Genomic DNA, 13,340 nt, shown 5'->3' with positions numbered 1-13,340 from the left:
TGAACGCCCGCATTTTGTGTTTTCCCACCACAAAAAAATGAACACTGATGTCATTCCAAAATGCACATGTTGAAATCTTAACCCCTAAGGTGATGGTATTAGGAGGTGAGGCCTTTGGGTTATGATTAGGTCATGGGCGCAGAGCTCTCATGCCCTTATAAGAGGAGGCCAGAGAGCTAGTTTGTCTTCTCTTCCTCAGGTGAGGATACCCTTAGACATCTGTCTGCAAACAAGAAGAGAGGCCTCGCCAGAACCTGAACATGCTGACACTCCAATTTTAGACAACCTCTGTTGTTTATAAGCCATTCAGTTAAAGGTATTTTTATTATAGCACCCTGAATGGACTAAGATACTCGCTAAACCATTTGAAGAACTTTTCTGTAAGCTACCCAAGAGATCCTCTTAACTTCACACTTTGCTAATGGTCCTCGATTTTTCATTTTCCTTTGGTACTGCAATGCAATCCTGTTGTCCTTCTACACATTGTTTTTTCCCACACTTTTAAAATGCTTGAATCAATGTGTTGGTCATATCTCTTCACCAGAACGTTTTTCTAAAGTTACCAATAGTGGAAATGTTAGCAAATGAGTCACCCCTTTATGCTAGGGATTATCTGTACCCCACATACTACCTGGTGTGGGGTCTTCACTGCCCACAGACTGGCAAGTGATCCAGTCTCCAAAACCCATCTAACCACGTGCTTTCTTGGACCATCCCACTTTGGTGTCACTGTGTCAGTTGGGTCTTCTCCAGGTAGAAGCTAAGCTGCAATCGTATGTGCAGGTGCTCTACTGGGGAGGAATACCTGTGAATGAAAGCCAGAGGAAGCAAGGCTGGGCAGGAGTCATCAGACATTGATGCAGACCTGAAAAAGTCTCTACCATCCCAGAAGGGAGCTCCACAGCAAATATTGCCCATTAGAGACAGGGCGGGTCTTTGTAACATCATCACTCGCTTGGTCATTGTTGGGGCCACTCTGAGAACAGCACAACTTTAGCTCCAGTGCTGAGATGGACCTGAAAGAATTAACTACTAGACGTTGCTAACTAGTTAAACTCAACCTATCCTTTCTTGAAGTAGAATCTGAGCTTCACCTTCCTGGGTCTGCTGCTTTGATCCACACTATTTGTGGAATATGTCAATGCAGATAATTCTTAGGAAAATGTAATTTCCACCCTGAAGATTTGGTTTTCCAGTTTAAATACGTCCTGCTCATTTCTGTGTGAGGCTGGTGTGAGGGATAGCTCAGGTTCTGAAGGGGCCTAAAAGCTAGTTGGAGAGACACACGTTCAAGGCATTATGTATTCAGAGCCAATAGGATTCCAAGGTCTGCGATCATTTCTCATTAAAAAATAATCATAATAAATTCAGACTTCAAAGGGAAGTTGAAGCTCCTTCCTGGAACAACCCAGCCCATAGGAAGGAGAAACAATGGAGTTACATCCTGAGGCTATAGCTTTTCCTCTTCTGGGAAGGAAGTGTGAGGTCTACGGGCCTGGCAGTAATCTGAGGCTCCAGGTCCTCCCTCTGCCCTGGCTGCAGAGGCAGAGGCTATAAAGGTGGCCTATGGAGACTCTCCTGGGGATGACCCCGGAAGAGGTGTGGAGGGAGAATACCCACCCATGCATGACAATTGCTGAAGTGTATCCTTTTCTGCTAGCACCGCTCCTATCCCCACAGTGCCCTGAAAAGCAGAGACAGGGAGATGAAGAAATTTGCCCTGTGAGGCCAGCATACCTGAGATGTTCTCTGTTTCTCATCCCTCCGCAGAAGTCACAGAGCCAGGGTCAGGGGCCAGGTCTTTTGACTTCAAGTATATTGCTCATCTAACAAAACCAGACTAAGGGCATAACAAGAAATTTAAAAATATAATATCCTTAATAACCATAAAAACTACCATTGAACTTAAGTCTCCTCTGTGTATTACCACCCACGTGCTGGCTTTAAATAGTCCTCATCTGGCAAAGGAACTTAAGAGTTATCTAGTTTGGAGCCCCATTTATAAAGATGAGAACACTGAGGGCCGAGGAAGGGAAGAGACATAGTGACTTGTTCTCACATCATTCTTCCAGACAGCTGTGGAGCTGCCTCCAGAAAATCAGGCTTGCCTTCATTTCTGTATACCCAGAAGTCCACATGGGTCCTCGCACAGCAGCACTTATCAAAAATATGTCAAATGCATGAAAAAAAACCAGAGATATCCTTAGTGTCAAACCAGAGAAACAAGTCTAACAGTTAGTTGGAGCATGGGAGCCTGATAAGTATCTCATGGCCAAGCTGGTTATGGCAAGGGCCGGAAGGCAGCAATGAAGGAGGAAAGCAAGAAGCAACCGGTGAGTTGGAGATTGCACACAGCTTTCTTCATTATCTAGGAGACTTTGTCATTTTTAATATATTGGATTCTGCTGGCTGCTGGGATGGTATACAAAGCTGTAAATACTATAAAGTACAGTCATGATCTGATTGAATGTCTAAGCTCTTTATACCAGTTAAAAGACTGAAATCTAGAATATATGAGCTTCCTAAACAACCACCTGTAACTTTTGTTTCTGAGCTTTCACATAGGTCTGGTCAATGGCTGGCCATCTACAAGTATATGTAGAAAGAGCGAATATTAAGTTTAACAGATTGCTGTACCTTCACAAAGCTGTTGTGGCTTGATACCTTTTGCCAGGAACAATTTTCAGGAGAATAGTTTAGAAGTTGTCTCAATGTGAGTAAGAAGGGTCTTTTGTATGGTTTTTATGTTGTTAACCAGGGTCAGATTGAAATTTCTAGAGACTTAGAGACTTAGAGGACTGGTTCAGGGATGTCCAGCCCAGTGGCTATACGCAACTGCTCCCAGTAGCTAAGCCTCCCATTGGACTGTGCTACTTTAAATAAGTTTAACAATCTCTCGACTCCACCCATCTAGCTGGATTTTCTGATATTTCCGCCAAGAGTTTATCTTTAGCTTATAGTCATTATAGGGAGAATTTTGTCAAGCTTTATTTTCTCTAGTTTGCATTTCTTAGGTTGCATATCTCTCCTTTTCCAAATATAAACGGGCAATTTTTTTTAATACTTTTTAAAGCCACACACATATCATCCATCTCCAAAGAGATTCTGACTTTACTCCATGGGAAATGTTTCTGTGAGTCTTAACACACCAGAAGGCCAGATCAGACCACTTGACTCAATAACCCATATCACTGAATCCTACAGAGGTGCTCCTTGGCAATTAAAAGGCAGTATGTTGTAGAAAGAGCATGGATTTTAGAATGAGAAAAGCTGTGTCTTATATTTCAATCCTGTAATGCTCTCAATATGTGAATTTGGCTGTCACTTAGACTCTCTGAACCCAACTGTCATTTATACAATTGAAATATTGGTAAGCTTCTCCTTAGTTTTAAAAATAATCTGTTGATAGGATTAGCACTGTAGGTGTGGTGGACAAGAATTGCAGAGATCAAGGATTGGGGAAAGGGCCAGGCTGACACATGGCCCTGCCTTGTTCTTTAGTTTGAGCTGTTTAGTTGCAGATTGTCCCAAGAGGCAGTCTCAAAGTCTTCAACATTCCTACTGGCTTGCAAATACCTTTCCCAGGGAGAAGGGCCTGGAAATTGTATCTTTGATATTGGACACAGCTTTGCAGTTCTCATCCATGAAGGCTATTGACTCAGCTTCCCTGTGGCCCATTTGCTAACAATAGGTTAACTCCCATGGTGTAGGTGCATAAGCAATTCACTTCCATGTCTGGTTAGTTCTGGGGTTTAGCATTGTGTTTATCATGATACCTAAGTCATTCCACGGAGATCTTATACATATTTACAAATATAAGTGTTACTCTACTTTTTTCTTTATTAAATAATTATATATAATTTTAGGAATAGAAATCAAAAGATCGAAAGGATAAAGGGGGAAAAAGTAAATATCTTAAAAATCCAAGGTGATAATCTTTAGGACTGAAGATAAATTTAGTTCTTTCTCTTCTCCATCGTCATTTTAAATTTCATCTCCCTCTTTCCTTTTCCTCCCTCCCTTCCTTCCTTTGTGTATTTATTCAGTCAGACAATCAATCAGCAAATATTCCTGAGAAACTTTTCTGCATCACACATTGCACAGGAAATACAGGCATCAGAGCTAGAATATCCAGAAAATTCCTGAGCTCAGGCTATAAAGGAGAAGCTGACAAATTACATGACCACTGTACTCCGTGAGAATTTCTGTTCCGTAGGTACACCTGAGGAGTATGGGAAGACTTGATCCAGCCTGCACAGAGATGAAGAAGGACTCACTGGAAAAGATTATGACCAAATTGAGTGCTGCAGAATGAGTAAGCGTCCATGAGGCAAAATTGAGTATTTTTAGGTAAAGATATCAAAGGCCTATAGGTAGGAGACTATGGTGTGTTCCAGGCAGCTGCTATCCAAATCCAAAATCAATTGGCTGTAAAATGCACCATGTTTGAGTCAATAAAAGTTATTCACTAATCAAAGAAAACACACTTTCTTGTTTTGAAACTGAACAATTCTTTTTCAGGAATTATAAAGAGCATACAGTGATATCATAAGCAAAGTTCTCAAGATAAATGTTGTCATAGACATAGATGTAGATATTGCCTAATTACATCTTATAGTCTCTTAGGGGCCTTAAAAAGTATGTTCTCAACATTGAAATGGGCGGTACAACATGCCAGAGAGTATATACGCTTAAGGAAGAGAGATAGCTTCATGGGGACCGGGGCTTTCTAGGAAGACTCTCTGGAAAGATACCTCTATCCTTGAGCATTGATTAATTTCCCAAAATTAAAATACGTACCAAAGGGGTGATAAATGACCCTTTGCTTCTGGGTTTGCTGACAGCTGAGCCTGAGCCTTGAATTTTGAGGTGTTCATGTTGTAGAGCACCCCAAAAGGCTAACCCCAACTGGGCAGAATCAATGCAGGCGTATTGACAGAGGATTGACAGAGGATCAGCTCAGGGAGTTAAACAGGACTTGGTCCACTTGGGCTGTGTTCCCCCTGGATCCCAGGTCTAATGAAGTGGCTGCTTTCACCAAGATTCATATTTTACACTGTCAGTATTATACCACCTGGAGAAAATTGTTTCTTCCTTATAAAAAATAATTTCCAGAAGCTTATTCCTTTATACATACTAAGGAAAACATGGCTTCACATGTCTACAGACATAATAGGGGATGTAATTCATATGTTCATATCCTAACTTCCTAAGTGATGGTATTAGGAAGTGAGGTCTTTGGGAGGTGATTAGGTCATGGTGAGGGGGGGAGGGCAGGCAGAACCCTCATTAATGGGATTAATGCCATTATGAAAGAAACCCCATTGCAACCTCCGACCCCTTGAGCAATGTGAGGTGACAGTGAGAAGATGGCTGTCTACGAGGAATGGGCCTTCACTGGACACAGAATCTGCCGGTGCCTTCATCTTGGACTTTCCAGCCTCCAGAACCATGAGAAATAAATTTCTCTTGTTTTATATGCTACCTAGTCTATGGTATTTTGTGATAGAAGCCTGAATGGACTAAGACAGGGGTTGAAAACACAGGAATGGGGTAAAGTGTTCTTGGTCTGAATTTTGGTTTCACCTCTTTGAAGCTGAATAATGTTAGGCAAGTTATTGAAATTTTCTGTGTTTCAGTTTCTTCATCTGTAACTTGGGGATGATATGTGTGTGTCTAATGTAATGTTTTCCTGGCATAGTGTACACAGAGATGCAATAATGACTTTATTAATTATTATTGTTGTTATTATTATTATTATTAGATGACCATTTTAGTCTATCTTAATTTGCTTCCTGGGAACCTCTGGGACAGACATTTCCTTAGAGGAGAGAAAAAGAAGGAGTAATTACAAACTGGCTGCCAGTGGACCCATAATCTCCCTGGGAGTCCATTGTAAGGGAGTCCTTATGTTTCATGTACCTAATGGGCCTGATAGGCAGAAACAACAAAATGCAGAAGGTATGCTCAACTGGTGGAGCCAGGGCCAGGGCTAGAAGTGACCTCAGGTGTCCCCATGCATAGCAGTTAAATCGCTCAGGAGAGATCCTATGGAAACTAGGATGGGATGCCAGGAGGTGTTGCAATATTATTTTAGAGGATTCATCTGCTTAGTATTATGCTTCCCCTCATTTAACCCTCAGAGGTTTTGGATTCTGTCTGGTGTGAAAATTTCTTTCTGTTTAGAAAGAGTTCCGCTCATTACTTTAGCAGACGGTACATGGGGAGAACTTGTTTATCCTGCTAAGTGAGTCATCAATATCCTGCTCTATACTAAGCCATGGAATGGCAGACTTGGAAGGGACCTCAGGGCTCATCCAGCTCAGCTCCCTCATGCTACCATTGCAGAAATTTGGGCCCTCTGAAGAGAAGGACTTGCATAAAATGACACCACGATGGAGCTGGCCCTAAAGTACAGGTCTCCTGATTCCACCTCATGTGTATTCTAGTAAATGCAACAGACACCTACTGAATTTTGGGGGGATGAATGACAAAGGGAACAGTGCTAGACATCATACGCATTGTGTTCCAAATTAACCTTTCAGCAGCTCTTAAATAAGCAATTCATATTTAAGAAGGTAAACACACCACTTTGTTAAGAATATGTAAATGAAAAAATAGCACCATCATTCACTCTATATAAAAGTATTTGTGCATTTACACCCAGCCACTGTGCTAGGTGCAAGAATATGGCAGAGAATAAAGCAGGTACCAGCTACGGTTTTGCCCTCATTGAGTTTATAATCTGGTGAGCTCTAGAATCTATACTACTATACCGGCGGTTTTAAAATTGGTTACTTGAAGTACTAGAGTCCCACAGAGATGCCTCAAGGTCTACTGTGAGGCTATTGAAGTCAGAATTCTTTTTTAGTTAATCCACTAAATGAGTTCATGCTTCTTTCCTTGTATTACTTAGAAAATCTTCAGCTGTAAGTGCAAAAAGTTAAATTCTCTTGACAGCAACAATAGAAACAATGTAATATATTGGAAATCTTCTATCAAATAAGCCAAGATCCAAGAACTTGAATGAGGACATCAGGATTTTCTCTTTCTCCCTTTCTCTCTGCCTTGCCATTCTGCTTATCTCTACTTGGCTTCATAGTCACAATCTACCTCCAAATGGCAGATAGTATGACTGTTGGCAGCCCCAGGTTTACAACCTTCCAGCAGAAAGAAACATTCCTTCTCCCTATATCTATATACCACTCTCAGGGAAGAATCTTGTGGGTTCTGCTTGAGTTGCTTGCTTGTCTCTGGACGAGTCACTGGAGGCAAGCGTATAGGGATGCCCTAACTAGTTCGCTAGTGCTCAGGTGTCAACACCTGTGGAGGGTGTACAGGGCACTATTATTGACAGTCCCACCAGGATCAAAAAGAATGGCAGGATAGTCATACAGAAAGACAGAATGAGAATGTGCAGGCCAGTGGGAGACCAAAGGTCTATTACACATTTTCTTTCTCTTTAAGTTGATATAGATATCTATGACCTTATTCTACTCATCTTTTTTTTTTTTCAAAATTAGTTAATAGCAAAGATGATTCCAGGCAGCTCAAAATAACGCACAGAAAAAACTGAAATTCAAACCCCTTACCTCATGTAAAAGGCAAAAAAAGAGTGATCATTGTGCGATACTAGATATCCTAGCTGGGAAAATACATGAACATTGAAAACACAATGAGTTTCAACACTTTAGGCAAAAGATAGAAGAGTGGGTACAAGATTCTTATTGTCTTTGTTACACACTTTGCTCATACAACACACTTTTTGCTAATACTGCAATCTTGTTTAGTTTTCCATAGCCACTTTTGTCTCAGCCACTTTTGTCTATGAGGCATTCATGTATTTTGGTTTTTTTCTGAACCAGCAGATGGTCCTTCCACCAAATCCCTGCCACGGTTGGTGGCCTTTTTATCAGTCTTTTGTGAAAAATGCACCCATCCATCATCTTTTAAAGATGTTATTCAAATGAGAGAGCCATGCTTTTAAGAGCCAAGAGTGTTGAGGAAAAATGCCTGTGTTGCAAATTAAATAATCAATTTAGATGTTATCAGACCCTGAGGAAGATTAGCTACAACCACTTTCCCTTTGGTGCAACTGTTTCCTTCCTGTCTCGTAACAAGATGGAACCATGACAACTCATAAATAAGGTCAATTTAATTGAGAAAGTCACTGTAAAGTTTTCTTTAGAAAATTTTGACATCAGTGATGGTGATTCTGGATGCATTTCCTGATGTCTTCATTCAAGTTCTTGGATCTTGACTTATTTGATAGAAGATTTCCAATATATTATATTATATTGGAAATATATTGGAAATATATTATCAGAGGCAATCCCTCCACTTTCCAGACAGGAAAATCCATAAAAATTTTATAAAAAGGCAAAAAGAGCTGTCTTGTCTAAAAATGAATGATCCTAAGAGGCAAGTAACCTAAATTCTGTTTGTAGTTCAGCTTCTTATTTGCTATGTGGCCCTGTCAAAATCCCTTCCTTATTTGGACTTTGTTTTCAAAATCTGTAAAAGATTTTGAAATTATACAAACCAAGTCCTGGTTTGTATAATTAATTACTAGGATTTCTTCTGGCTTTAAATGGTCATATATGGATCATATTTTAAGAGTATTGGTCTTAGAACACTAGGCCTATTTGATTGTTACATGACAATATTGTTTTCACATGCAGTTTTGGAAAATTAGTCTTAATAACAAAGTCTCATTTCTAAAAATATATTCCTTTTATCCTGTTTTTCTTAATAAAACTTACATTTTGCTGAGAAGGATGTTGAATATTCCTCACTCCTAATAATTTGCTTTATATGAGTAATCATCTTCCTCAAGAAATAACAAGAGATTTAAATTTTCCTTAAAGCGATTTTTCTCTGTAGCTTGTCTTTATGACATGCACTTAGGCCTGTCAATGGTCAAAGAGACTTGTTCTACCCCATCCACCTTATAAGAGTGGATTCCAAAGTCAAGGTTGCCTTTCCCTGCCTCCAGAGAAGGTGCCAGAGATCCCTACATGAGAAGAGGATTTACTTTGTACATTTGGTTCTTCTACCTTCATGAAGGTGGTATGTTGAAAATGGGAAATGGAGGATTTGTCTAAGAAGGCTAAGATTCGTCTTCCAGTTCTGCCAGTAAACTAGCTAAATATGTAAGAATTATTAATACCAGTAAACCATTTTGTGGTTTACAATACCCTTCTATACAAAATATTTCAAATGACCTTCACAAACAACCAGGCAAATAGGCAGTATTTGCTGTATTGCTTAGATGAGGCAATGGAGCCTCAGGTGGTTTGACTGAAGTGCCAAGACAGCTAGTAAGAGGGGAACCAGGCCTGCGTCCAGCTCTCACCAACCTACTGAAGGAGCCTGGGCTAGCTCTGTGTAGCCTGAGACTCAGTGGCCCCACAGGTACACCAGAAACCATAATCCCGGTCTAACTCATTCACAGGTATGAGTGTCTTCTGAGAAAACAAAAATGCCATTCATTTATTATTGACGAAAACCCAAGTCTATTTCAATAGCTCTGAAACATGGTCAAATATCAAAGACCTGAATTTAGCAACTCTTAAAGTCAAAACAAACCAAGCGCCACACAAACTCTGCCTTCTCCTCGTAACAAGGTAGTAGTATTAAGCTTAGAGCCTACCTAGGATTCTGTCCAGTGGGGCCTGAGAGGGGTGAAATGAACTTTACATTTGCAAGTTTGGTGAGGTTTGAGACTCCATTTGCAAGAAGAAGTTCCTTTCAATGGAGGAGAGACATTCTTGTGGACACAAAAGCTGGAGACAAAACAGGAAAAAAAAAATCATAGATTTGAAACCCTTACAAAAATAACAAATGAATAATTTACACTTTCCCTTGGTTTATTGAAAAACATTGGAACATTTTCTTACTCAATGCAACTCTTGAATTCTCTTCCCGCAGCTATTACTCACTTAGTCATCTCCATTTTTTAAAGACATTTACTTGGAGTCTGTTGCTCCTGGCTTTTTGTAAGACACCATCAGGCAAAGTGTGGATCTGAGCACCCGCCTCCAGACTCCTGCCAGCCAAGGCTGAAGCCTTCAGAGACAGTGTCTTCTTGTCTCTGTCATCTCTCAGGCTCCCCTTCTGGTGTCTCTAGCCCACCACGCGAAGCTTACATCCATCCCTAGCCTTAGATCAGTATGAATTCCCTTTACATCCTTCCTGCTCTTCTAAAGTTCCCAGGTCTTATTCCTGTGCCCCAGACTGCCTTGCATATTACATTTGTTGATCCTTTTAGTTCACATAGAGTTGCTAGATTTAGCAAATAAAAGTGCAGGATTTCCAGTTACACCTGAATAAGAGAAATCATTTTTCAAGTTAGTACATCTTCTACATATTTGTGATCCCGCACTTGCAAGAGAAACAGAGAAGGAATTAGTTTTTCTTGTTGCAGAGTGAAAAACTGAGATCCAGGAGAGTTAAAGGAGTGGTCCTACATCCCACAGCTGGGGAGTGGTATCTTGGAATTAGAACTAAGTCTGGCTGACCTCAAAGCCGGTGCTTTTCCATGGCAATGCACTCCCTCTATTAAATATAACAGAGTATCTACAGCACTTGACAGTTTTCAAAACACTTTCAGATGCATGATCTTAATTAATCTTCACAGGAACCCTCTGAGGTAGGGGACATGTTTCATTTGCTCTTAGACTTTTTTTTTCTTTTTTAAACACTTTAACATCTCTGATTTTAGGATGTATTTTATTGTCGACAGTGTTTCCATCTAACTGGCAGCATTGCTTTTTTTTTTTTTTTCCTTAGGCAGCATAAAATAAGGGCATCTTGGATTTAAGTAATGCAACATTATTATGTACTTTCTACAGCTGAGGAAACAAGCTCAGGGAAGCTGGTCTCTAATCTAAGGTGGTATACACTGTAGTTAAACCTATGTCTTTCTGACCTTCTACTACTCCAAGGCTGAAAGGAAATTACACAGACTTTCCCCCCAAGACACACAATGGAGCCAGGGGGTTCAGTGAACTATGCCAGAAATCAAATTCTGCTTCTAGCAGGAGGGGAGCGTTGTGTATCCCCTCCCCACGTTTCTGTGTAAGCTTAGATAGCTTAAAGACTTGGTAGGTAAAGAACCTGGCAAGGGAGGGCTTCCCCCATACTGCTCTAAATCTTCCAGGGAAACTTTACAGAAGAAACCACAGCCAGCTAGCTGCAATGTCACACAAATGAAGGATTCAAAGAAATGAGATGTGGAAGTCCACCTTGGTAAAATCATCCTGTGCTGGACCCCTCCAGCTACAGAGCACTCCTGACAATGTGCAAGCTGGTTGCTCTAAGCCTGGGTTCTGGCACAGTTGCCTAATGACTCAGGCAGCACTGCTACCACCACTTCCCCTTGGAGGCTGGCTCTACAGTCTAGACTGTGCTGGAGGCGATCATTTTTGGTATTGGGCCCACATTTTCCAGCATGTATTCACAGAACCTCATTCCAAGTGCTGAATTTTTGGGCCCCAAACAGCTATCAGCAGGGAATCTTCATTAGAAAAGAAAAACACATTTTGCAGGAAAAAGAGGAAGAAAAACTAGGCACTGATTGCAAGCAATTGATTGAATCAATTGCAAGCACTGATTCATTCTGCAGCTGAATTGATATACACTTCCGGAGCCTATGGGCAAGGGGCATCTGCCTGAAAGATGATCGTTGCAAAAAAAATGATTTAAGACCTATAGGATTAAAGGCATTCAACACGGTCCTTCCTTTAAAGAAAATGAGAGCCCTCCAGATCAAAACCATATCTACAGATTGCACTGTATGTTAGTAACAACGGGATGCCTTACACTTGACTTAGCTATCACTAATAAATCATATCACTTGAGCCTCACATCATGCATACAGGGGTCAATGTTAATGTTCTCATTTTAGAGACAAAGAAACCGAGGCTCAAAGACCTCAGTAACCTTATTCAAGTTGACAGACTATTAATGGCAGAGTTGGGAGCAGAGTCCAGGTCTCTGACTCTGTGAGCTGTTCTTTTCACTCCTCCAACCCTCAGATAGTGAACTTCAGGGAAATAAGAATGGAGAGCAAGTTTCGTTGTGTGAATTTGGGAGAAAGTTGAAAGCCAGTGAGGTAGAACAGAAAGAACAGAGTAGAGCCTAGAAGTGGCTTACAAGTTTATACCACTTTCCTGCAGGCACTGACCTGATGAAGTCTGTACAATGTCTACGAGGAGGAAAGATGAGCGCTCGCATCAGGAATGCCGTAGTCTTCATCTAAGAAGCTAAAGGCTTAGCCTGGGGACAAGGCCTTAGAATAAAAAGCCTCTCAATGTGAATTAGGGTACAACGAGGATGATTACCTCCTCACTCCAATAACCTTGATATAGAATTTTCTTTTAATAGCATCATGCTTCCTCCCATAAAGCCAGCTTTGCTCAAAATGGTAGAATGGAAAGAGAAGAAACTGGATAGAATACAATTGGGTACAGGCTACACCACTTCTTGATTTTTGACCTTAGGCAAATCATCCAACCTTCCTCAGCATCAGTTTCCTCACCTGTAAAATAGAGTTAATATTACCTCTCTCAGGAGGCTTCCATTAGCTCCTTTACCTAAAGCTGATCAGTTGCTTTCTCCCTGGGCTTTCTGAATCCTGCACTTGCTTGGAGATAGCTTCACACGCCATGTTTGAGTTTCCTTTTTGTTTTTGCCTCCCTTTTACACTTTTGGTTCCTTGAAGATTTCACATCATTGTGTCTCTAGCACCTGCATCAGTGTCTGCCAAAGCAATGCTCAGAGTCTCTGCTAGGAGGAGCGCTGGGAGAGTAGGGAGCAGGAAAGATGGGAAAGAAAGGGCTTAGTTTAGCAAACTCCAGAAACCTAGAATCTGCCCCCCATTTACTCTGAGACCTTTAGCTTCCTCTCTCCCTCTAATCTCTCGAGCCCTTGTCACAACCCCTGCCTCCAACCCACATTCTGGTGACATCTAAAAGGAGCAGTTTTAGGAAAAAAGGAAATATCTTCATGGGGGTTAGTAAGCCATAATCACCAAATACTGGTGTTTTACAGTTGACAAAGCTCTTTCATAGTCATTATATTCTCTCTTTTGAGTCTAGAAACAACATTCGATGGCAAGATGAGCAGGCAGTACTATTGTCATTGCATGGATGAGGACAGTGATTCTCAAAGAGGTAAAAACAAATGTCCAAGGTCACACAGTTACAAGCGAGCAAGTCAGAACCCGAAGCCAAGCTGCCTGACTGCCTCTCTCTACGCCTTCTTTGTGCTTCATCTCTCAAAAACAATGCAAAACTAATGAGGCTAAAAATAATGACAGGAGAAAAATTCCACCGACA

Source organism: Macaca thibetana, chromosome 13 (genome assembly GCF_024542745.1).
Source record: "Macaca thibetana thibetana isolate TM-01 chromosome 13, ASM2454274v1, whole genome shotgun sequence".
Lineage (NCBI taxonomy): Eukaryota > Metazoa > Chordata > Mammalia > Primates > Cercopithecidae > Macaca > Macaca thibetana.
The sequence above is the reverse complement of the archived record's forward strand: the minus strand, read 5'-3'. Positions refer to the sequence as shown.